This window comes from Phocoena phocoena, chromosome 9 (genome assembly GCF_963924675.1).
Source record: "Phocoena phocoena chromosome 9, mPhoPho1.1, whole genome shotgun sequence".
NCBI classification, from domain to species: domain Eukaryota; kingdom Metazoa; phylum Chordata; class Mammalia; order Artiodactyla; family Phocoenidae; genus Phocoena; species Phocoena phocoena.
The window spans coordinates 36,492,842-36,517,526 of record NC_089227.1 but is presented as its reverse complement, the minus strand read 5'-3'; positions in this window follow the sequence as shown (position 1 = coordinate 36,517,526).

The window sequence follows — 24,685 nt, the reverse complement described above, 5'->3', positions numbered from 1 at the left end:
CTCCCCCCATCCCACCCCTCCAGGCTGTCACAAAGCACCGAGCTAATATCCCTGTGCCTTGCGGCTGCTTCCCCCTAGCTATCTACCTTACTACGTTTGTTAGTGTGTATATGTCCATGACTCTCTCTCGCCCTGTCAAAACTCACCCTTCCCCCTCCCCATATCCTCAAGTCCGTTCTCCAGTAGGTCTGCGTCTTTATTCCTGTCTTACCCCTAGGTTCTTCATGACATTTTTTCCCCCTTAAATTCCATATATATGTGTTAGCATACGGTATTTGTCTTTTTCTTTCTGACTTACTTCACTCTGTATGACAGACTCTAGGAGATATAGATTTAACTGAGGTCAGAGGGCAAGATGGATTCGGGAAATAGGGAGTCATTGCCAGATTAATGAATCGATTTTCTTGGGGTCAAACTTCTACACATTTTATTTTTGCCAACTCTGCTAAAGACAAGAACCGAATTAACGTATTAATAGCTCCCACCTCATTGGGCCACTTTTATGTGTGAAGAATAGATTTTTTCACATGAATAAGATTTCTGATCTGGGCAGGATCTTCTCAATATGAGGAAAAGTGTGTCCAACATAGGATTTTATCTTTTGTGAAAGTTGCACTTACCAAAAAATTTTACAGCGTTAAACAGAGTACCAAGGCCATACTGATAAAAATAAAATAAAAGAAAATGTTTTCAATTAAATAAATTAAAATTAAAGAAAGCAATTAATCTAACCTGGTGACAATATGATGGCAGCTTCTCTCAAAATGCCAGTAAATAGATATAATTTATAGTTAAAAAAATACTGTGTTTAGGATATTGGGGCAAATCTAAGGATGTAGGGGTTTCGAGGTAGCTGTTTTGTAGACTATTCTTGGTTGAAAACCCAGTGAATTTTATTATACTATTTAGAGGAAAATGATTTAGCATGACCTTGACCTAGATTTTTGGCAGTTGATATTGAGATATGTTCATATTATAGTTTTGGTGAATTAATTTAAAACAACTTAGAGATGCTGATATTGCCTTGGCTCTTCTGAGAATTGTATTCTCTTTGTTTATGAATCAGTTACTTAAAAAAAAAAAGCAATGCATTTAAAAATCAGCACTAATTAAGTGGCAGTGGAGTCATGCTGTCTGGCAAAAATAAAAAAAAGCAACGTTTTGGAAACTGACTTATTGTGGTTTAGGCTGACTTTTAAGTCTCACTCGAAGTTAATTAAAATGAACGTTTTCTCTTTCTTTCTTTCTTTCTTTCTCTCTCTCTTTCTTTCTTCCATCTTTTAAAGTTTATTTTATCATCTTTGAGTTTGCTCACTTAGTGGTAGATGCCAAAGAATTCCTCAATCCATGGTACTAATTGAAAAACTACTCTTCGATCTGGGTGGAGAGCTCAGACATTCCAAATATCTCTTTTTAGTTGGATTAAAGGGTTTGCAATCTAAATATCTTGATTTGAAAGAAATGTGAGGAATTTCAAGGTTTCCAGTCCTAAAACCATGAACAAGAGCATTGGCCATGCCAAGTTTATTTCTCCAAATTCTTTTGGAGCTCATAGGGTGTGGTCTAGACTGGGATGCCCATAGGGCAATATCCAGGGGTTATATATAAATAATCTGAGTGTATCCTCATTTTAAAAACATGTGTATGAGCTCATATCCTGATTCCTTTAGGGAACTTCAGTTTGCTTTGATCAGTAAGTCTCAGGGTCTATGATATTTTTCCTGGCTAGCCCAGCAAGCATTCAGACCTCTGCCCTTCAAAGATAACACTCCTGGTGGTGATAACTATCTCCGTGGGCGTAGATTACCAGCAGTAATTTCTCATTGTGCACCTTGGCTGTTTGTTTTGATGTGGCTGCAAAGAATATTTGCAATTATTGTCATTCTCATCTCCAGATTAGCCTAGACTTTTCTCAGAACAGAATAGCCTCTGTGTTGTCACGGTTTACCCACTGCCTACGAACACAGCAAGTTTGAGATTATCCCTTACGCTCCTTTGAAGGGGTTTCTTTCTCCTTTCCTTTTAGCATCTAGTAGTTGTGTGTCACATCATGGGCTGCCTAAATGGATCACAAAATTGAGGACACCCTGAGCTGTGCTTAATTTAGCAAAGCACCAGTTTTTTCCCCATAAGGGACAGCCAAGTTGTGCAGAGTGCACCCTGAGTTTTACTCCACCTTCAGTGGCTTAGGCTGGCAGATAGACCAGTGAAAGGGCACAGGCTGGAATCCTGGGGAAGGTGCTAAGTTGAAGGAGAATCAGCAGAAGTTGGAGAGAAAGGTAGGGAGGTTTGCCGGGAAGATGAGAGTAAAACCATGCTGGCCCAACTTCAACCGCTAAGAGTGGTCAAGGCAAAATATATTGCTTAAGAAAGTTAGAATGGTTGTGATGTGGAGACTGATCCCAGGATGAAAGTCATTTTGTGAACACTTGATTGAGAGTTCTAATTTAATCATTTTCAGCTGCAACAAACAAATGTTCAACAATTGAACATGCAACAAATGTTCACATAAGAAGCCTTGGCTTCACATATTTAACAGATTTTTTGGGGGGTATTTTTTGGCAGTAGTATTTATTTATTTATTTACTTATTTATGTTTCATGGTGCATCGTAACTGGCTTTCTCTAATTTGCCTTCTGTTCAGCTCTTGGTTTAACAGTGAATTACAGTGTGGTGAAGGAAAAAGCTTGGATTTCAATACCTGAGTTTCAAGCCCTGCTCTTACAATTACTAGCTGCATGACCCCGGACAAGTTGCATCAACTCTCTGAGTCTCACTTTCCTCATCTGTAAAATGAGATATCTGTAAAATACCCACTATATGTTTTCTGCAACGTAGGATACATTAGAAATGGTAGCTGTTTTTATCACCATGATTACTGTTTTGAAGGGGGGAGTGTGCTAAGCTAGTATAAAAAAGCATGTAGTGATATTTTCTAATAGATAAAAGGGAATGAAATAAAATATAAGGGTCAATATGGAGCAAAGGTGAAACTGCTTAAAATAAAATCAGTCCAGTACCCTAATCTGATGTATATCATATTATGGCATATAGCTTCACTCTCAAACTCATCTGTGTTCTACTGAATTAAATAACAGATCTCTTTGGGATGTGAGTGAAGTTTTCCAGTGTTTATTTATCTAAAAATAATTATTATAAAGATAAATAATGTGCCTTACTCATTTATCACTAGCTTGGAGATCATCTGAGCTTCGTATGGTCTCTTAGTTTCTTTTGGTTTCTGTGGGTTTACTGTTGTATGTGTGTGTGGGGGGGATGGGTTCTGTGTGTGTCCCTGTCTACCTTGTACCTGGTGGTAAAGGGAAGGAAAATTAGTCCTTTTGCATTAATTTATACTAAGATATCAATCTAGAAGCAAGTACAGCTTTAAAACACTTCTAAAAGTATATTCTTATAAAAGTACATCACCACTTGTAAGTATCGTTTTATTTCTTCAGAAAATAATTTATTTACATTTGTGTTAACCAATCACTTTGTGGGGTCATTTATTTTTTATACAAAGTCATCAGATCTACTTATTTTATTCTTTGGTACTGTTTTGAAATAAGCATACTTGCTGACACATGTTTTTGCCACATTCTTTGCTTCCCCCAATAGACAAGTTCAGACTTAGGAGGCAAAAGTCCAGAGGAAAGTACCGGAACTGAGGGAAGAATATTTGTCTAACCATCCATGCCACAGAATGCTTTCTTGGAATCTGCTGTGTGTATAAGATGGTATCCTACCCTCACATACGTAACATTTGCCTTTCTGAAAATCAAATCTGATTCTACAAAGAAATCGCAGAAGCAAAAATACTGTTCTCTCAAGTTATACCAGATTTGTTTAAAAAAAAAAATCAAGCTAGTTTTAAAAATTGAGAACATCAAGCATTTAATCATTCATGGAAGTTGGCTTTGCGACCTCAGTTTTTAGCAAAGGTGGTAGAGGCTTTATTTATAAGAAAAAAAAATTTAAGTGCGACTAAGAGCTATAGACATTAAACTAGTTTCTTTCTTTCTTTCTTTTTTTTAAATGTGTACGGAACATTCCCTCTTTTCGTTCCTCAACAGCTTTCCTGACTATCCTGACCTGAAACTTGGTTTGCTGAGGTAATCTCTGACCTCTGGCTTGCCCAACTATGGACTCTTTATAACACATTGTATTTGATCAATCTATGACATTTCACCCAATCAGTGTTTTCTCTGTGGTAATTGCTGCCTTTGGCTTCCATGACACCATCCTTGCGTCCTTTTTCTAGTATTTTTGACCACATTTTTCAGTCTCGTTTCCTCTCTTTTTGGTTTACTTATTTCATAATTATTGGTTTTTCCCCTAACCCTTGACCCTTTTGTTTCTATATACATTCCCTGGGCAACTTCACTAAGTCGTTAATCAGAGGACCATGTAGACACTGATGAATCTAGAATTTGATCGCCAGCCCTGTCTACCTGCCCTGCACAAATAACCCAATGTTTTGCAGACATTTTAACTTAAAGTGTCCTAAGTACAACACATTTTTTTTACTTTCTTCTACCACTGCCCTTAGACCTGCTTCTCTTCCTGTATTTTCTGTCTTATAGCATCACCATCTGTCATGGAACCCACTAAAACCTCTTTTAAGTTAGGCTGTTCCAGATTCCCTTCCCTCCAGGACTTTGCCCAGGTTCTTGCTCTACCTGGAATATTCTCAGATGTTCCTTCACTTACTTAACTCTTAAGCATCTTACATAATTCATGCTAATTCATCACCGAAGCTCTCTCAAGTTTGTTTTCCACAAGCTGTTTCGAAACTGAACTTATTACAGCCTGAAGCAATGCACAGATTTGAGTGGTTATTAAATAAATGACTATATTTTTTACGTCCCCACTGTTTACCAAGAGCTCAGGGGTCAGATTTATTTTGATTCACCATTTTATCCTCGTCAACCAGCACAGTCCCTGGTACATGGGATGCTCTCAGTAAATCCTCTTGTATCTTTCAAATCTGCTCTTTCATCATCATCCCGTCTAGTCCATGGAGGAGGCCCTCAGCATCCGCACCTACCATCAGCCTTGACTCCTTTCACCAAACTATCAGTATTGTTATTTTTTCAGACACAAATATATAGAGGTGCACTCCTGCTCTGTTGTCTTTAATGACTCCCAAATTTCTCTAGGAGCAAATCAAAACTCCTAAGAGTCTATAAGGCTCTTGACAGCCTGATTCTACCTTCCCTTTCCAATATCATCTTCCCAGCTTATTCACCATGTGATTCTGTCACATCAGAAGTCTCGTGTGTCTTGAACGCACCATATTCTTTCATTTTCTGTGTTGGTTCCCTCTGCTGTTCTGAACTCCTCTTTCACATTTATTGTGAATCTCACAATTTGAAATTAGAAAATCCTTCTGTGGCAGATTATTACCCATTTACATACTTGTAATTTCCTATTTCCTAACACTGTATTAGCCACTGTGTACAATTAATGAACAGAGGCATAATATGTTGTTACAATCATCTTCTCCGACTTTAGATTCTACCGTCTTTGTGGCTAAGGGGACTCTGGTTCCAGTCGCAGCGTATTCTCATATTGCTCCCAATCATTTCTTATCACCGTCATTTTTTCTGCCAGCTGCATTCGGGTCATGTTTCCTGTATCACCATTTTGGCAAGTAGCAATTCTCTGCTCTGCTACAACTGTGGTTGTGCAGAGATTGGTGGTAACTATCCTCTTATCACATACTTTGATCTTATTTGTGGGTCAAAAAACCAGGGTGACCCCATTTTCTTGCTTTCCTACTGTACCTTTACTAATGGAGTACATTTCTTGATTCATTTTAAATATATCTCCCCTCTCTTGAGGAAACTGGCATGGGTCTTTGAGGGGCTGAGCTATAAGACAACTTAGGTAGCCATCCTCCAAATCCCAAATCAAGTCTTTTCATTACTCCCAGCCGAAGTACCAGGTCTAGGTTTGTTACTCTGAAAATCTCACTTGAGGACTGAGGCTGTCGGGGCCAGCTGCAAAGTTCTATGCCCTCCAAACATCGTTTTCCTGTAGGTCTTACTGGATCTTTGGGCAAAACAGTTCTCCTGCTAGTCTTCTTAGCTTACTAGCTTATTAAAATGAGTCATGGACTGAAACAGAGAGGCAGAACATCTAAATAGAGAAGATATCTCAAAAATTAATGCATAAATAATTAGCTTTTAAATTTCTAAAAATGGATTATCAGTTGGTACTAGAAGTCTCAGAATTATTTTTCCAGTAGGTCCTCGTATATTGTTTGATAAAAGATTACTGATGGTTTTCCAGTATCCTGTAATAGATGATTTACAAGGAGATGCATGTCAGCTTAATTAATTTGACAATTTATATATGTGGTTATTAATAAAGTAGATTCTAGATCTTTTGAAGAACCAGGGGAAGAAAATGAGGTTTTCACATATTCAGTGAGGATAATTCTGCAGCTAGTGATTTGGAGTGCATCCTCTTTGTAGAGTTTAACTGGGTGAAATTTGAACTTACTCTAATATGATAAGGTAGGGTGAAATATTTTGACCATCTGCCACTTATTGAGATAATGGTCTATAATCTACTTAGCCTTTCTTCCATTCTTTTTTAAAAGAAGAGAGGAACATTGATCTGTATTTAGATTTGCTGTGATTATAAAATGGAAGAAAATCTTTTGTTCAGCATTTCTATTATGCTGAACCCTGAGAGAAACATTTCCTTTGTATTGTATCTTTATTATAAAAAGAGATATGGTGTAATATAGCAGGTATGTATAGTATACATATAAAGTATATAAGCTATAGCTTTTCCCTGATAGGTCCAAATGTAATAATATTCATGTGGCTATTATTATAATGTCCTTTAGGTAGTGTGTGGAATTTGATTCAGTAAAAGAAGTTCTGTAAGGGATCATAAATACACTCTGTGTGTGGCTCTGATGATTTAGCAAGATGCATGAATTTTAAAATTCATTAACAAAAAAAGGTTGAAATTACTAAAGGTGTTTAGGAAGTGTTTTTACAGAAAAATTGTCCAGAAAACAGAAGTGCTTTGAAAATTAAATAAAGATAACTGGAGACAAATAAAATATATAAAGACGTCATGCTATCACAAAATCACATTTACACTAATAAGTTAAACCTCAATAGAATTTAAATTTATCATCGTGTTTTATTATCTATATTAGATTTCTTATTTTACTTTCTGAATCTCTTTGTTTCCTATTTTTTTCTATTGAAGTATAGTTGATTTACAATGTTATGTTAGTTTCAGGTGTACAGCACAGTGACTCAGTTATACATATACATATTTATCTATTCTTTTTCAGATTCTTTTCCCTTATAGGTTACTATAAAATATTGAGTATAGTTCTCTGTGCTATATAGGTCCTCATGGGTTATCTTTTTTATATATAGTAGTGCGTATATGTTAATCCCAAACTCCTAATTTATCCTCCGCCCACCCCCACAACATTTCCCCTTTGGTAACCGTAAGTTTGTTTTCTTTGTCTGTGGCCTGTTTCTGTTCTGTAAATGAGTTCATTTGTATCTTTTTTTTTTTTTTTTAAGATTTCACATATATGTGATATCATATGATATTTGTCTTTGTCTGGCTTATTTCACTTAGTATAATAATCTCTAGGTCCATCCATGTTGCTGCAGATGACATAATTTCATTCTTTTTTTAATGGCTGAGTAATATTCCATTGTATATATTAATCTAGTTAAACAAATTGGCCGAGTTTGTCTTTGCTAGGCCTTTTTACGTCCTAACTACCCTTCAAGATCCGGATCAAGTCCTACCACGCCCTAAATCTTCTTTCTCCTCTTTCCAGGTAGAGTCTCTGTTGCATGGTATACCTCACTATACAGCTTCATGCCTGTAGTGTTTGTATCACATGCATAGTCCTAGTGCAGCTGGCACATCATCCTAACACAATATAACTTAATAATAAAAGACTTTCTAACAACTGCCTTACATAGTTAAAAGCAGAACTTAAGGCCAAGACTCACAGACTCTATGTGGAAACCTCGTAATCTTTTCTTTTTACATAAGTGCATGATGAATATCTAGGTGGCACAGATTCATTCAGAACTGAATGAGCCTTAAAGAGGCAGGACAAAATGGAGGGATTTCGTTTCAGCTCTGCTTGAGTATATGCCTGTATCTCTGTGCAAACTCATCTCTATTGATATTTTTCAGTAGTGTGAGATACAGGTTTTATTGATATTATTCTATTATTGCTTTTTGCTACAATGCATAAATAGAGTATGTTACTACATGTATGCTTTCTACTAGTCTACATTTTATATAACTCATTAGTTATTCAATATGACATACTATATTTTAGTTGTGAACCCTGATACTTAATTTTCATAGCCCATATTCAGTACATAGATAGTTCAGTGGGATGTCACTGCCTCAGTAATTTCAATGATAAACTCCATCTCCGTCCTAGAATTTAGCTCATCACTGAATTTACAGTTATGTCTAATGAAGAAGCTAACTGTTCTAGCATAGAAACATATAACCTCATTTGTGATAATGGGATTTGACTTGTCTTCTTCCTCTCACTTTTAATAATATCATAATGTTGATGCATCTGAATGTAATTAGCATAAACTGTTTTTAAAAATGCTCTACCGTACTAGAAAACATGAATTACAACTTCAGTTATTATTTTTTTCCCAGACATTGGCTTTAGGGGCCAGGCCAAATGGAATTTTGGTTCTTGGACTGTGTTAATCAATATAACCATAAGTATGTTTTCAAGATTAATTTTATTACCAGATTTTCTTGTCTTAATGACAAGAATTTTTTTCTCTCTGGTGTCTGTGGAGTGAACGAACTTATTTTCGGAGAACACTAGAGGGGAAAAACTCGAAGGTAGCAAGTGAAAAAACTTCTTTTCTCTTGCTTTATTCCTTCTGCTAAATGTAGATAGTGGGAAGTTGAGTTAAAAATAAATGTTTCACTATTCCGCTCATGCATTATTCAAGTAAAGTGAAACGGCAAGAAATATAATATGGGTGACTGATCTCCAAAGAAATATTAATTTAAAAGAAGTTTGGCTGACAAATATTAATAAATAATCAGTAATTCAAATGTATTCTAGTTATACAGACATATGATACTAATGGACAACGCTTTTATATGGAGTGATTAATTCTTATTGGCAGAGCCTCATTTGGGAGAACCTGGACTTCAAGTCTTCAGTGCCTCAGGAAACTGCTGAGATTAATGATGTCAGCCTATGGCTTGATTCTGGTCTACTGCTCCATGAATTTGTTGACAGCAGGCAGCCATACTTCCTCCTCCCACATGAGAGAAGAAAATACCTCTCTCACTACTTGCTATCTTGGCTAAGAGAGTACGTCTGATGTCTGTGAGTTGTATAAATGAGGTCTGAAGTTAAATCTTGAGGTTTACTACCTACTACCTGGAGACTAGAGATCTTTAACTTGAAATTTATGGGAAATTTCAGTAATTTGTAAATTTCTGGAGATTTTAGAGAGTGCTCTACTGGGCTGACATTTTTCTTAGACCTTATCTCAAATACAGCATAGCGCATTGTCTAGAGGTTATTGCCATATCCTCTTCTTTGTGGATGTGGGTAATCTCACTCATTAAAATAAATACTCCATTATACATTTGTTTTGGTATAGGTTCTTTTTTAGACCTTTGAAACTCTGAAAAACTGTATGTGTGAGTGTTTTGTCTTTATTCTTGTGTCATCTCATGGTTGCAAGATGACTCCCCCAGCAGGCGGTATAACTTTTGTCTTTAAGGCAGGAATGAGAGAAAAGTTTGAAGGCAAGTTTTTTTTATTCAGGAAGCAAATTCCTGCTCATGCATTTTCCCCTCTCTCTCGTAAGCCAACATTATATCCCAAGGATATCCTCAGTTGTAAAGGAGACTAGACATTTAGATATTTCACTTCTTAGTCTCTCTTTTTGAGGATAGCAAGGAAAAGAGAAGACTGAGAATAGGTGTTCAGAGAACCAGCATTCTATTGGTCAGGATTACTAGTTGCAGAGAAAAGAATTCACAGTATTTAATTTAAACAGAAATATTTATCATAAAATATCAGAGTACAGAATATTCAGGAGGAGCTGGGAACTAAGATGAATGATTACAAAGGCTGATGATATAGCTAAGATCATACACAATGCATCACAGGACTTTTCTAGCAAAAACATCGCAACTGCTACTCTCCCAGGTTGGCAGTGGTCATTCATGGCCTTGGATCTAGATTCCAGAAGCTCTATGATACTACTGTTCCCACAGCACATATTAAAAGATGTTACCACTAATGGTCACTCACTCATATTATTTCTATCTGCATCCAAATCTCAGGTACCTCTGACTAATGAAACCTGGACATAGATCCATCCATAGCTGCAAAGGAGCCTGGGAGATGTAAGACTTTTAGACCAGGTCCTCCAGAAAGCAAAGACTGGGACAAGGATTACCATGCTAACACTTTATTTGAGAAGCACAAATCCAGAAATGAGGGTGGGGAAAAAGTGGAGGCAGAACACAGTGCTATGATGCATTTCTGTGTTGGCTCCTGCTATAGTAGTAGCTCAGTATATGTGTCCATTGACATTTCGTTCTTCTCCAGAGCAAGTGAAAAGAGGAACTGATTCAGGGTAGTCCTTAGAAAGGAAAAAGGAGGAAAAATTTATGTGGAGCTTCTTCCCGTATCCATTCCCTATTGGCCAAGGTCAATCTCATGATAGACTATTTTCCTCATGCTTCCAAGTTATATAGTTCAGCCCACTGGTGACCATTCAGGAAACCAGGTCTCACTTCTGGCACTGTGGCATTTCATCTAAGTAAGTGGAGGGGCAATTTAGGGCAGAAACTTTTAACATCTGAGGGATGTGGGCCAGAGCTTCCTCTCAGGGATGACATACTCCAGAAGTGGGTAGCACCTTCTGAAGGAAGGAAGCAGGTGAAGGAATCTAAAGATGCATGACAGTATTCTGTCCTATATGGGAGGGTTTTTGTTTCCACCTTAAGAGCACTCTTTTCACAATGCAGAAAACTATCACAATATAAGGAGGGTGTTCACGAGATGTTGGGCAGCCCCTAGTGACAGATGTTCATTACCACCAGCCTTACCTGATCACCTAATGAAATTACCTCTCCCATGTCACTTCCTCTACAACCGCCTAGTGTTGTGTTTTGTTGGTTTGTTTGTTTGTTTGGCTAGAACTTTTCACAATTTAAGCTCTATAGTACTGCCTCTGTTTTGATCACCATTGTATACCCTGGAACTAATATAATGACCAGCACAGTATAAGTTTGAATACATATGTATTGACTGGATAAGTGAATGAATACAAGTTAGCAAATGATAAGCTAAACAATGGTATGAGTGGCTAGTGTAGGGATTAAGATAAATTAAAAAACTTAGACTAGGACAAGTTTCACAAAAGAGGGAGGATCTGGGTTAAGCAGTAACATATGGTTTTAACCAGAAAAGCCAAGAGAGTAGGAAAACCATGCATAAAGATACGTATGGGGAAGTGCTCTTAGTTTGTTCATAAGACAGTGGGGAAGCCAATGCTCCATCAAATTTCTTGTAAACACATTTGCACATATATATGGGTTTCTGATGATCTCTAATTATTTTCCTGACTAAGAGGTCCACAAAATGTACTGGAGAAAATCACGCCTTAATTCTATCACGTCCAAATCTCTCCTGAGAGACATTTTCTTTCAGTGACCTGGGAAGCTGAACTTTCTTAATCGGATTAGTGGCGTTTTGCTGTTTCAAACTGAAACAGGATCCACTGGCCTACACTAGCTAGCGCTTTATAATCTACACCATCTATTTTGTGGTCATTGCCAAAGTATTAGAGCTAACGCAGGGAGACAGGAAGTGGCATTAGAATTCTTTCTGTTCAGCCCTGCCTAGAGATGTAGTCTGAGATAATAAAAACAGTGCTATTTTTCTGTATCAGAATACATCTCTGTAGAATTGAGGTCTGCAAAGAAAAGCCAAAAAGGAAATTTTCAGTACAGCAGGACAGATATTTCCTGGGCACTCAGTATTTCAAAAGAGCCTTTGATTCAACCCATTTGCCCTCTGCTATTTTCTTGTTAATGAGAGAGTGAATCCTACAAACCTTAATCCCATTTACCACAATACCAAAGCAATCTGTACTTTCTATCAAATAATTATGTCTGAGGTAAGCACAGGGAATTTAGTCATTTGTAGAGGGTTGTTTTTCCCATAACAAAGTCTCTAAATAGAATTATCAAGTCTATCAAATGTTAATTTGTCAAGAAAAAACCAAATAGCTAATAAGGAAAATTAGATTTATATTGTAAATAGAGTATTACCCTAAAGACTTCCATGTCTCCAAAAGGAAGTATGACTGAAATATGACTGAGGCAAAGTCTTAATCAACCAAACTATAGAGTCATTTTCTCTTCACTGTACTACAGAATCTTGCTCTGGGGTAGTGTTTAGGAAAACACCACCACTGCATTTCAGGTTTTCTGTGGGATATCCCGTTGGCCCTCACCACCCTCCCACACACCCCTTCCCCACCCCCCATGGATAACGAGGGGCAGCTGTGTTCATCGTACTACTGCCGTTTTATATCAGGGACTTGAGCATCCCTGGATACTGGTATCTCCGGGGACTCCTGGAACAAATCCCCCATGGAGACTGAGGGATGACTGTGTAGACAGTTATAGGGACAGTCCTGACTTTGGAATCCTGGTCCTCAGCTGTGACTTGTCTCCTGAAGAAAACAGCCCCATTCATGTAACAGACTGGGTGGCTCTGCTGGGGAAGGGGAGGGATCAGAACACTGCTCCTGTCCTTGCACAGGGTAGATGCCAGCCTCCTGGCAGGATTTCAAGGTTTCCAATGGATGAGGTTTCCTGCAACTTTTCCCTTTGAGAATGGACACTGACCACGTTTTCGTAGAAGTTCTGAGGACTTAATGCCCTCCCTGGACCTCTAGGAATCTGAGAGCATTTTCTCCACACTCGGTGTTCTGTCCAATTCTCCCTCCGCTTGTTCTCCTCCACCTCCAAAGTTTCTTCTGTAACATTAGCCAAGTGAATTATAATTTTGAGAAATTGGTCTGATGTGCAAATTTAAATTGCTTCTGTGAAAACCAGTATCTGTTACTTATGTTGTCGTAAGTTATTTAAATTTTAGGGCACCGAAGGCAAACGTTTCCCTGCATCTGAAACGGTACAGAAAGAGAGGGGTGTATGCTAAGAGAATGAGGTTAGAGAGAAAACTGCTGACACTAAGTCTGTTTCTAAGGAAAAATCAGAAAACTTCTCTCATTCCCCTCTTTGGCCCCAGCTTACGTGACTAGAGTTGGGAAGAGTGGCTGTGTCAGCCACTTCCCTTTCCTCTTGTTTTCAGTGGAAGTGAACAGAAACTAAAGAAGCTTACAGTGTAGCAAATGCCCAATCTCAATCAAGTAGACTTGAGGATCTGCAAGTTAATTCATTGGAACCTTGGTTATTGGAAAACCAAGTGAAGATTCCCATTAGGATGTGCTGGCTTAACTCCACTCATTTTCTCTCTGTTCTCTTCCACGACCATCTGATGACCATTCTATGCTTTATGCTTGCCTCCTTCTTCTTCCACATTCTCTTTTTACCTACTCCTTTTTTTTTTTAATTGAGATAAAGTTGATGTACAATATTATGTAAGTTTCAGGTGTAGAACATAGTGATTCACAATTTTGAGGGATCGCCATACTGTTTTCCATAGTGGCTGCACAAATTTACATTCCCTCCAACAGTGTACAAGGGTTCCTTTTTCTCCACACCCTCTCTAACATTTGTTATTTGTAGGCCTTTTGATGACAGCCGTTCTGACAAGCGTTACATGGTATCTCATTGTTTTGATTTGCATTTCTCCAGTAATTAGCAACGTTGAACATCTTTTCATGTGACTGTTAGCTGTCTGTATGTCTTCTTTGGAAAAATGTCTATTCAGGTCTTCTGTCCAATTTTTAATTGGGTTGTTTGTTTGTTTTTATTTTTTTGATTTTGAGTTGTATGAGTTGTTTCTATATTTTGAATATTAACCCCTCACTGGTTCCATCATTTTCAAATATTTTCTCCCATTCTGCATGTTGTCTTTTAGTTTTGTCAATGGTTTCCTTTGCTGTACAAAATCTTTTGATTATGTCCCATTTGTTTATTTTCAGTTTTATTTCTTTTGCCTTAGGAGACTGATCCAGAAAAATGATTTATGTCAAAACGTGTTCTGCCTATGTTCTCTTCTGGGAGTTTTATGGTTTCAGGTCTTACATTTAGGTCCTTAAACCATTTCTAATTTATTTTTACATGTGATGTGAGGGGATGTTCTAATCTCATTGTTTTAGATGTAGCAGTCCAGTTTTCCCAGCACCACTTATTGAAAAGGCTGTCTTTACTCCATTGTATTTTCTTGCCTCCTTTGTCATAGATTAATTGACCACAGATATGTGAGTTTATTTTGGGGCTCTCTATTATGTTCCAGTGATCTATGAGTTTGTTTTTGTGCCAATACCATGCTGTTTTGATTACTATAGTTTTGTAGTATAGTCTGAAGTCTGGGGAGGGGGTTATACCTCCAGCTTTGTTCTTTTTTATCAAGATTGCTTTGGCAATTTGGAGTCTTATGGTTCCATATAAATTTGAGGATTATTCTAGTTCTGTGAAAAATGTCGTGAGTATTTTGGTAGGTGTTGCATTAAATCTGTAAATTGCTTTGGGTAGTATGGCCATTTTAACAATATTAATTCTTCTAATCCAAAAGCACAGATATCTTTGCGTTTCTATGTATCATCTTCAGTTTCCTTCATCAATGTTTTATAGTTTTCAGAGTCTTTCACCTCCTTGGTTAGATTACATACATTTAATTTTCACAAACACCTTTCTCCCTTGGTTGTCCCAACTTTATAGAGGAGCACACTCATAATGAGTCTTAAAGAAGTTAATTGTCCAAAGCTTAAAACCTGGATTCATAATCCTTGTCCTATGCTGCATCTTGATAATCAAGAATCAAATTGAAATACTATGATTATCTACAAGATATAGTAAATGCCTAATGAGCAGTGAGATGGCTACAATTTTTGTACTGTAGCACTGTACCCTGATGGCCCTTGTAGGAATCTGTCTACTTTTCAACTCTATTTTTGTCAGGTTCTGATTGGCATTGAGCTGTTAGGTAGTTGAGCTACATACTTTTTTTGGCATGAAAATTATCTTGTTTTTCTTTATCATTTTTCATCATATTAATTATATTAAAACTATTAAGATATATTATGTTACAAACTGTAAGCAATGGTCTCTCTGTGATTTTCCTGTTGTTTAAAATTAGAGTATTAGCCTTAAATGCTGGCTCCAACCTATGCTGGGAGCTCCTCCTACCAAATATGATTAGAGAGAAAATGAGTGTAACTGAAAGGTAGATCAAGCATGAAAATTCAATCCACTTTGTCAACTGTGAGAGTTGAGGCAAGACATATATTATGTGAACTTCAGTTTCTTCATCTGTTAAAAAGATAATCCTTACTTCATTGGTTTATTTTGAGGATAAGATGGGATTTTTTTTTTTTTTTTTTTTTTTTGCGGTACGTGGGCCTCTCACCGTTGTGGCCTCTCCCGTTGTGGGGCACTGGCTCCAGACGCGCAGGCTCAGCGGCCATGGCTCACAGGCCCAGCCACTCCATGGCATGTGGGATCTTCCCGGACCGGGGCACGAACTGGTGTCCCCTGCATCGGCAGGCGGACTCTCAACCACTGCGCCACCAGGGAAGCCCAAGATGGGATTTTTGAAACATAACGTGGAAAATGTTTTGAAATTCTAAAACACTATAGAAAATATGAGGAACTTAATTTATGGTTAACAAGAGGGTAGGTCTTTATTCTTAGTGTATTAGGATCAATTCTGGTTTACTCCTAAAAGGGAAGACATTAATTCAGACTCTGGATGGGGCTGTACGTTTACTTTCCTACTGTCTTAGTATCCACTATAAAACCAAAAACATTAGAATATATTGCTCAACATCAATTAATTTTGTCCTCCAGAGGTAAAATTTGGGTTTCTGGGAAATGGCAGGGAAAATTATGTAAATTATACTTGAATTTGAGCCCCACTATATAAAGCAAGGGGTTGCATAAAGTAAACTCAAAACTTTTTTTTTTTAAAGTGAAGATCCTTTAAGTTTTTAGACACAGGTTACTTAGATGGGGAAACAGTACTTAAAATTCCATGGAACTAAGGTCAAGTGGAGACCGTGACCAAATACTTAACAAGGACACCATATTTTTCTTTTTTGTGTGTGTATGTGGGCCTCTCACTGTTGTGGACACTCCCGTTGCGGAGCACAGGCTCCGGACGCGCAGGCTCAGCGGCCATGGCTCATGGGCCCAGCCACTCCGTGGCATGTGGGATCCTCCCAGACCGGGGCACGAACCCATGTCCCCTGCATTGGCAGGTGGACTCTCAACCACTGCGCCACCAGGGAAGCCCAGACACCATATTTTGGTGCCCTTTTTTTGAGTCAGAAAAACAGGTGAGTCTTCCCAATTTACTTCCCTGATGACCACTGAATGAGAGCTTTAGTCCTCTTGGTATGTATCAACTTCTTAGTCCAAGCATTTGGATAGGGTGGTCTTTTCATGTTGTTTATAATTTCCTTTGCTGTGCAAAAGCTTTTAAGTGTCATTAGGTCCCATTTGTTTATTTTTGTTTTTATTTCCATTACTCTAGGAGGTGGGTCAAAAAAGATCTTGCTGTGATTTTTGTCAAAGCGTGTTCTTCTCATGTTTTCCTCTAAGAGTTTTATAGTGTCCAGTCTTACATTTATGTCTCTAATCCATTTTTAGTTTATTTTTGTGTATGGTGTTAGGGAGTGTTCTAATTTCATACTTTTACATGTAGCTGTCCAGTTTTCCCAGCACCACTTATTGAAGAGACTGTCTTTTCTCCATTGTGTATCCTTGCCTCCTTTGTCTTAGATTAGTTGACCATAGGTGTGTGGATTTATCTCTGGGCTTTCTATGCTGTTCCATTGATCTATATTTCTGTTTTCGTGCCAGTGTCATATTGTCTTGATTACTGTAGCTTTGTAGTATAGTCTGAAGTCCAGGAGCCTGATTCCTCCTGCTCTGTTTCTTTCCCTCAAGATTGCTTTGGCTGTTCAGGGTCTTTTCTGTCTCCATACGAATTTTAAGATTTTTTGTTCTAGTTCTGTAAAAAGTGCCATTGGTAATTTGATAAGGATTGCATTGAATCTGTAGATTGCTTTGGGTAATATAGTCATTTTCATAATATTGATTCTTCCAATCCAAGAACATGGTATGTGTCTCCATCTATTTGTGTCATCTTTGATTTCTTTCATGAGTGTCTTATAGTTTTCTGCATACAGGTCTTTTACCTCCTTAGGTGGGTTTATTCCTAGGCATTTTATTCTTTCTGTTGCAATGGTGAATGGGAGAGTTTCCTTAATTTCTCTTTCTGATCTTCTGTTGTTAGTGTATAGGAATGCAACAGATTTCTGTGCATTAATTTTGTATCCTGCAAATTTACCAAATTCACTGATTAGCTCTAGTAGTTTTCTGGTGGCATCTTTAGGATTATCTATGTATAGTATCATGTCATTTGCAAATGGTGACAGTTTTACTTCTTCTTTTCCAATTTTTATTCCTTTCATTCCTTTTTCTTCTCTGACGGCTGTGGCTAGGACTTCCAAAATGATGTTGAATAATAGTGGCAAGAGTGGACATTCTTTTCTTGTTCCTGATCTTAGAGGAAATGCTTTCAGATTTTCACCATTGAGAATGATATTTGCTGTGGATTTGTCATATGTGGCTTTTATTATGTTGAGGTAGGTTCCCTCGATGCCCACGTTCTGGAGAGTTTTTATCATAAATGGGTGTTGAATTTTGTCAAAAGCTTTTTCTGCTTTTATTGAGATGATCATATGGTTTTTATTCTTCAATTTGTTATTATGGTGTATCACATTGATTGATTTGCATATATTGAAGAATCCTTGCATCCCTGGGATAAATCCCACTTCATGGTATATGATCCTTTTAATGTGTTGTTGGATTCTGTTTGCTAGTATTTTGTTGAGGATTTCTGCATCTATGTTTATCAGTGATATTGGCCTGTAGTTTTCTTTCTTTGTGACATCTTTGTCTGGTTTTGGTATCAGGGTGATCACAGCCTCGTAGAATGAGTTTGGGAGTGTTCCTTCCTCTGCAATTTTTTGGAAGAGTTTGAGAAGGATGGGTGTTAGCTCTGCTCTAAATGTTTGATAGAATTCACCTGTGAAGCCATCTGGCCCTGGACTTCTGTTTGTTGGAAGATTTTAAATCACAGTTTCAATTTCATTACTTGTGATTGGTCTGTTCATGTTCTCTGTTTCTTCCTGGTTCAGTCTTGGAAGGTTATATCTTTCTAAGCATTTGTCCATTTCTTCCAGGTTGTCCATTTTATTGGCATAGAGTTGCCTGTAGTAGTCTCTTAGGATGCTTTTTATTTCTGCGGGGTCCTTTGTAACTTTTCCTTTTTCATTTCTAATTTTATTGATTTGAGTCCTCTCCCTCTTTTTCTTGTTGAGTCTTAATAAGGGTTTATCAATTTTGTTTATCTTCTCAAAGAACCAGCTTTTAGTTTTATTCATCTTTGCTATTGTTTTCTTTGTTTCTGTTTCATTTATTTCTGTTCTGATCTTTATGATTTCTTTCCTTCTACTAACTGGGTTTTGTTTGTTCTTCTTTCTCTAGTTGCTTTAGGTGTAAGGTTAGATTGTTTATTTGAGATTTTTCTTGTTTCTTGAGGTAGGCTTGTATTGCTATAAACTTCCCTCTTAGAACTGCTTTTGCTGCATCACATAGCTTTTGGATTGTCATGTTTTCGTTGTCATTTGTCTCTACGTATTTTTTGATTTCCCTTTTAATTTACTCAGTGATCTCTTGGTTATTTAGTAATGTATTGTTTAGCCTCCATGTGTCTGTGTTTTTTATGGTTTTTTTCCTGTAATTTCTAATCTCACACCGTTGTGGTCAGAAAAGATGGTTGATACGATTTCAGTTTTCTTAAATTCACCAAGGCTTGATTTGTGACCCAAGATGTGATCTATCCTGGAGAATGTTCCATGTGCACTTGAGAAGAAAGTGTAATCTGCTGTTTTCAGATGGAATGTTCTATAAATATCAATTAAATCTATCTAGTCTATTGTGTCGTTTAAAGCTTCTGTTTCCTTATTAACTTTCTGTCTGGATGATCTGTCCATTGGTGTAAGTGAGGTGTTAAAGTCCCCCACTATTATTGTGTTACTGTCAATTTGCTCTTTTATAGCTGTTAGCATTTGACTTATATATCGAGGTGCTCCTATGTTGGGTGCATATATATTTACAATTGTTATACCTTCTTGGATTGATCCCTTGATCATTATGTAGTGTCCTTCCTTGTCTCTTGTAATATTCTTTATTTTAAAGTCTATTTTATCTGATATGAGTATTGCTACTCCATCTTTCTTTGATTTCCATTTGCATGGAATATCTTTTTCCATCCCCTCACCTTCAGTCTGTATGTGTCCTTAGGTCTGAAGTGGGTCTCTTGTAGACAGCATATATATGGGTCTTGTTTTTGTATCTATTCAGCGAGCCTGTGTGTTTTGGTTGGAGCATTTAATCAATTCACATTTAAGGTAATTATCGATATGTGTGTTCCTATTACCATTTTCTTAATTGTTTTGGGTTTGTTTTAGTAGGTCCTTTTCTTCTCTTGTTTCCAATTAGAGAAGTTCCTTTACAACATTTGTTGTAGAGCTGGTTTGGTGGTGCTGAATTCTCTTAGCCTTTGCTTGTCTGTAAAACTTTTGATTTCTCTGTCGAATCTGAATGAGATCCTTGCTGGTTAGAGTATTCTTGGTTGTAGGTTCTTCCGTTTCATCACTGTAAATATATCATACCACTCTGTTCTGGCTTGCAGAGTTTCTGCTGAGAAATCAGCTATTCATCTTATGGGAGTTCCCTTGTATATTATTTGTCATTTTTCCCTTTTTACTTTTAATAATTTTTCTTTGTCTTTAATTTTTGTCAGTTTGATTACTATGTGTCTTCGCATGTTTCTCCTTGGGCTTATCCTTCCTCGGACTCTCTGCGCTTCCTGGCCTTGGGTGGCTGTTTCCTTTCCCATGTTAGGGAAGTTTTCCCTAGATAATATAGATTATTCAACTATAATCTCTTCAAATATTTTCTCTGGTCCTTTCTCTCTCTCTTCTCCTTCTGGGACCCCCTATAATGAGAATGTTGGTGCATTTAATGTTGTCCCAGAGGTCTCTTAGGCTGTCTTCAGTTCTTTTCATTCTTTTTTATTTATTTTGTTCCAAGGCAGTGAATTTCACTAGGTCACTTATCTATTCTTCTGCCTCAGTTATTCTGCTAATGATTCCTTCCAGTGTGTTTTTCATTTCAGTTACTGTATTGTTCATCTCTGTTTGTTCTTTAATTCTTCTAGGTCTTTGCTAAACATTTCTTGCATCTTCTCGATCTTTGCCTCTGTTCTTTTTCTGAGATCCTGGACCATCTTCACTATCATTATTCTGAATTATTTTTCTGGAAGGTTGCCTATCTCCACTTCATTTAGCTGTTTTTCTGGGGTTTTATCTTGTTCCTTCATCTGGTACATAGTCCTCTGCTTTTTATTTTGTCTATCTTTCTGTGAATGTGGTTTTTGTTCCACAGGCTGCAGGACTGTAGTTTTTCTTGCCTCTGCTGTCTGCCCTCTCCTCAAAAATTTTTTAATTTGATCAAGTTACCCCTTAGATTGGCAGACATTATGCCCGTTTCATAGTGTAAACAATTGTTCTTATTCTAAAATTTATTTAAAATATCCTATTCAAAGATACATTAGAATGATGATATAAAAGGAATGGTTTAATAATGTGGAGTATGACCAAAGTTTTGGAGAAAACAGCATGATAAATACAAAATGAGGGGAAATTGCTTAGTTATTTTAAAATATATTAGCACAAAGGTATTAATAAATTGCTTTACAGGAAGGGATTATTTCTATATGTATTTATGGTAATCAAATAATCCTAGACAAATGGACTACTTTGACCACCTGACATCAGCCTCATCCCAGTCCTGCTACATAGTGGTAAACATATGTGTCACTGCTCATAACACTTCTTTTCTATTTTTAATGTTAGTAATAGGATTATAGTTAAACCATTTCTGGAAGATTATTGATTTTAATAGGGAGTTCACATCTTCAGACTCCAAGTTCAGGATTTAAAATCAGCCAGAGTGAGGAATGATTACTTTGAAACTAACCCTGTCGCTATATAGTGTTGCACATCTTTAAATTGTTAAAAAAAATATTTTCTATGTTGCATGTTCTTTTAATGTTTTTGTCTTAGTAAGTCATACTTTTTCTAAATTAGCTACCTGGCTGTAGTAAGCCACACAGCTGAGCAATGGAAATTAAAGCTTAAAATTTGAATTATGTTCACATATGTGCATATCTATTTCCTTGACTGTGATCTTAGTTAGGTTACTCCTTTTCTGTAAGTTACTTGTGTACACTATATGCTGTTGATTGGTTATTGCATTTGCATGGATGGCATCACAGGCATCATCCATTAGTAAAAATCAGAATTGGAACTAAATGGCTATAGTTGCTTTCTTCATTATTTCCTATTATTTTGGTAAAAAGACAGGACTTCTGTCATTACTTGGTCACAAATTAATTATTCATTACCCATCTACATTGAGGGATTCAGAATAAATTCAAGACAGAAACGTCCACACAGTTGAAATATTGAAGCCATTGAGGGATGAGATAATCAACATTTTTTGAGCTGCTGATAGCTCTAGAATATGAATACACACACACACACACACACACACACACACACACACACACAGGTACTTCCTAGGCAGCAATATATTATAGTGAATGGAAACATAGACTTTCACAACCAACATATTTGAATTTTAATTTAGGCTTGCAGTGTAACTAGTTTTGGGGCTGTGGGCAGGCCACAGTTTTTTACTTATGAAAGCAGAATAAGAATACCTACCATACAGAACTGTTGTGAAGGATCTAGATAATTCAGGTAAATTTCTGAGCACAGTGACTGCTATGTGATAGGCTCTCAATACATTTAGACTGCTTTTTCTTGAAACCTGACAGACCTTGTTAAAACTCTGCTTTTGTCTCTTGCTAGTTTGTGACTTCAGTCAAATTACTTAGTCCTTCCAAGCCTGGTGAATTTGCTTGTAACATAGCGGGGAGAATTGTTGTTCTCCCTTGACTCCCCCTCTCCTACAACTCTATTGCAAAACTCCTCCATCAGTTCTCTATATTAATTTTTTCTCCTAAAAACTAAAAATATTAGTATGATCTTCTAATTAATTCTTCCAGGCTGGGTAGTACAGAGATGAGCTGATTAAGTTGTTCATGCCCAAACATAGTCAGTTAGTCAAGCCATGGAATACAATACCCAAAGAGAAGGGGGAGGCATGCTTTCCATCTGACAGTATTTACATTGCCAAGCATATAATATTTTGTCTTTCATCTTATGTGGCAAATCTAGTAGAGGATTCATGAAAAGAAAGCAGTGCAGTTGCTAGTAATTAAATAATGCTAAATTTATGTTTTTCCTAGATTTTCCAATTGCAACGCATGGTGGGTCATTTTATTTCAGAGCAATTTATTTACAGTTTTCTTTACTCTGCCTTCTAGTAATCTCAAGCCTGATTAATATATCCTTTAAGCCTTCAACCAGATTTGGATTTGTGTCAGCTACCTGTCTTATTACTATGTAAAGGGAAATTTAAGATTCATTTATTTAGAAACAAGCAAGGCTGTGCTGATTAATGGTATTTAGAAAAGGAAATGTACATCGCCCTCCAAATAGAATGTGGCATGAAGATAAATTTTCAATGATTTATCCCAATATGGAAAAGCACTCAATTCCATTCCTATTCAGCTGAACATTTGTCTTCTACTCCCTAAGCTCATATTTTTCTCAAATGAAACTTTGGAGGAAGGGGGAAGGGAGTTAATGTTTGCTGAGAGCCATAATACGATGCAATGGGACACACTTTGTGTAGGCTGTCCATTGTAGAGCCACCACACACCTTTGACAAAGGGGTGACAGTACTGCACTTGTTAGATAAGGCAAGGTAGTTAGAAGTTACCAACATGTCTTGGGTCAATCACTAGGAAGTCACAAACTTGGGCTTCAAGCCCTACCTTCTTGTCTTGCTCTGTGTGCTGCTTTTTTCTGTGCTAATCTCAGATAGTATTTTTTTGGTAATGTTCAAGTCCTGGTTTTAGGTGGGCCAAAATAAATAAGACCATTTCTTCAACCTCTTTTCTTTAATGCTAGCCTAACCTACAAATCAGTGAGCATGAAGTTGTTAAATAGTAAAACCCCAGGCAACTAACTCCCAGGGCATCATTAGATTACAGATTAGTGACTCGTAGGAAATACCCCAGAGGTAAAGTGTTGGAAAATTCCCTTCTCCATTGAAAGCCAAAGTAGGAAAAAATTCTTCTCACTGACGCATCTTGGGGATTGTCAGAAAGACAGAGCTGGGAGTTGCAATGTTATGTGAATAAAGAATTGTTATTCTTAAGGTAAATTAGACAAGCAAGTATTTTGGAAAAAAAAATGCAGTCAAAGAGAAGCAGTCTCTTTAGGAATAGTGTTGAAAAGACTGTATTTTTTCAGCAGTAACAAATGAAAACAGATTTCTCTGAGATTATTATTAAGAGCTTTGCATCAAAGAAACAATCATTCTGATGCGGTCCCATGGAGGAACACAAACACCATGTAATGTGTGTTCAGGTGAAGACAGAGTTAGAAAGCAAGAAACAAGAGACAACAGAAAGGACCAGAGTGAGAGCAAAACCAGTTTCACTAATTCCTTTAATGAAAGAATTTAGGCATTAATAGCATGACCGAACCCTACATTCGTTCAAATTTTTGCCTACATATTTATGTCCAAGTTAACAATACCGGAAAAATCATACAGCTCTCATTCTGCCTCCTTGCATTTTGTTGCCTTTATATATAACTTAAAGTTAAAGAACTCCCTTCAAGTACATTCAGACATTTGGGTCAGGAAGACCTCTGTTTATTATTATGGGCCAAATTTGATTGTCCCCAGGGACCAGGTAAAAAGAGGCACTCTTTTTGCAGTGCTACTGAAGTAAGACTTGATCTGCTTTGCTAGACTTTCTAGACACCACACTGTGGCTAGTCAACACCAGAAAACACTTGAAGTTTAACACTTAAGACCCTCTGAGTCACTCATCTGTTCAGGATAAATGAAGTATCCTCTGTCTCTGTGCCTGAGAGCATTTTCTGACCATAGAATGTGGTAGGTCCAAGAGGTACAGGCCGGGGATGTGAGAGAATTAATACCTCAGGAATGACCCTCAACTAATAAGGAATGGGAGCTGGTGGATAAAAACCCCAGCTTTCTTCCTGTTGCTGAGACAGTTCTAAGGAATGTTCTGCACAGCTTGGAAGATCTCAGTAGGGATGAGGCCGGATTCCCACCGTAGTCATCTGCTCATTCACATACCCTGCATTGTCTCCTTTCCCTTTTCATTTCCTTTACTCTTCTTCCTGGGATCACTTCCCAAATAAAGCTCTGGCACTCAAATTCCTGTCTTCAT